General features: G+C 41.2%; 1 protein-coding gene across 1 annotated transcript in view; it reads right to left on the bottom strand.

The window, feature by feature from the left end:
- Positions 1 to 2,579, bottom strand: part of LOC106867632 (rootletin) — a 301,162-nt gene that overhangs the window by 233,365 nt on the left and 65,218 nt on the right. The window lies entirely within an intron of this gene.

The following is a 2,579-nucleotide window of genomic DNA, read 5'->3' as shown; positions in this document are numbered from 1 at the left end:
TATATATATATACTCTTTTACTTGTTTCAGTCATTTGACTGCGGCCATGCTGGAGCACTGCCTTTAGTCGAGCAAATCGACCCCAGGACTTATTCTTTGTAAGCCCAGTACTTATTCTATCGGTCTCTTTTGCCGAACTGCTATGTTACAGGGACGTAAACACACCAGCATCAGTTGTCAAGCTAAGTTGGGAGGACAAACACAGACACACAAACACATACACACATACACACACACACACACACACACACACATATATATATATATATATACACACATACATACATACATACATACATCCGATAGGTTTCTTTCAGTTTCCGTCTACCAAATCCACTCACAAGGCTTTGGTCGACCCAAGGCTATAGTAGAAGACACTTGCCCAAGGTGCCACACAGTGGGACTGAACCCAGAACCATGTGGTTGGTAAGCAAGCTACTTACCACACAGCCACTCCTGTGGCTATAAAGCCACTCCTGATCTTTTCTTGGAAAGGGTCTTTTATCCCAATATTTGCAATGTATGTGTGTGTGCATGTATGTGTGTGTGTGTGTGTGTGTGTATGATGATGATGATCATCATCATTTAGCATCTGCTTTCCATGCTGGCATGCATTAGACAGTTTGACTGAAACTGGTAAGCTATAGAGTTTCACCAGGTTCCAGTTGGATTTGGTATGGTTTGTATGGCTGGATGCACTTCCTAATGCCAACCTCTCCAAGAGTGTAATGGGTGCTTTTTATGTGCCAGTCATGTGACACCAGCACTGGCCACAAGTACGATTTCACTTGGCTCGATGAGCTTTCTCAAGCACAGCATATTGCCAAAGGTCTCAGTCACTTGTCAACACATCTGTGAGGCCCAATGTTTGAAGGGTGCTTTTTATGTGCCACAGGCATGGGTGCCAGTTATGTAATGCCTACGATCTCATTTGGTTTGATGGGCCTTCTCAAGCATAGCATAACACCATTGCTTCTGTGAGGCCCAATGTTCAAAATCATGCTTCACCATCCCATCCCATGTCTTCTTGGGTCTACCTCTTCCACAGATTCCCTCCACAGTCAGAGATTAACACTTTTTTATGCAGCTGTCCTTGTCCATATGCATCACATGACCATACCAGCACAGTAGTCTCTCTTGCACATCACATCTGATGCCTCTTATGCCCAATTTTTCTCTCAAGATACTTACACTCTGTCATGCATGCACACTGACATTGCTCATCCAGCGAAGCATACTAGCTTCATTTCTTTTGAGCCTGCGCATATCCTCAGAACTCACAGCCTATGTTTCTCTGTTACGTAGCATAGCTGTTTGCTCACAGGTATTGTACAATCTGTCCTTCACTCTGAGGGAGAGGCCCTTTGTTACCAACAGAGGTAGGAGCTCTCTGAATTTTTCCCAGCCTATTCTTATTCTAGCAGCTATGCACTCAGAGCATCCAGCCCTGCTACTGACTTGGTCACCTAGATAACAGAAGCTACTTACTACTTCTAGGTCTCCCCACTGGCATTTGATGGACTCTATTTTCTGTACATTTTTAGTATTTATTGCCCCCGTGCACCTTCCACACACAAAAACTATCTTCCCTGTTAACCTTTCTCTAATATTGCTCCACCTCTTACTCGTCCATTGCATGCACCGGATACATCTTATGGAGTTACTACCTACATGTTTTCTACATATTGAGCAGGGTTATCTACCTGAAGAGTCCAAGGGAATAAGTTCCCAGATTTAAAGCGTTATGAATGGATTTGGTAGAGGGAAACTGAAAGAAGCCCATCATATATATTTCTGTGTGTGTGTGTGTGTTTGTGTGTGTATGTTTGTGTGTGTCCCTACTGTTGCTTGACAACCATGTGTTGGTTTTGTTTATGTCCCCATAACTTAGCAGTTAGGCAAAGAAGACTGATAGAGTAAGTTCCAGGATTTAAAACCTTGTGAGTGGATTTAGTAGAGGGAAACTGAAAGCCAATCATATATATGTCTGTGTGTGTGTTTGTGTTTGCCCCTATTGCTGCTTGACAACTGGTGTTGATTTTGTTTATGGCTGCATAACCTAGCAGTTTGCAAAAGAGATCGATAGAATAAGTACCAGGTTTTATAAAAAAAAAAAAAAAAGAAGAAAAGGGTACTGTGTTTGATTGATTTGACTAAAAGTTCTTGAAGGTGGTGCCCCAGCATGGCTGCAGTCTAGTGACTGAAACATATGAAAGATAAATAAAAACTCAAACAAAAGCTTCTGTTGTTTTCCCTCTTGCGTGTTGTAACTCATAAACATTTCTCTAAACAAGAAAATATTTCATTTGTAATTACTTAATGATTAACTCGTGTCTCCTTTAAGATAAAAACCATTTTCTCATAAATAATCTATAATATTTCACGTTTATCAATTTATAATTGGAGCTTGCAGAGCTGTTTAATTTCAATTATGTTGCTAAATGTGCATGATTAAGTTGAATGTATAGTGTGTGGGGAAATGCAAGAGAGAATATAAATGGACGGATACATGCAGGGATATGTGTGTGTGTGTGTGTGTGTGTGTGTGTGTGTGTGTGTGTGTGTGTGTGTGTGTGTGT

The sequence above is a fragment of the Octopus bimaculoides genome, chromosome 26 (assembly GCF_001194135.2).
Source record: "Octopus bimaculoides isolate UCB-OBI-ISO-001 chromosome 26, ASM119413v2, whole genome shotgun sequence".
NCBI classification, from domain to species: domain Eukaryota; kingdom Metazoa; phylum Mollusca; class Cephalopoda; order Octopoda; family Octopodidae; genus Octopus; species Octopus bimaculoides.
This window is presented reverse-complemented; position numbering and strand designations above follow the sequence as displayed.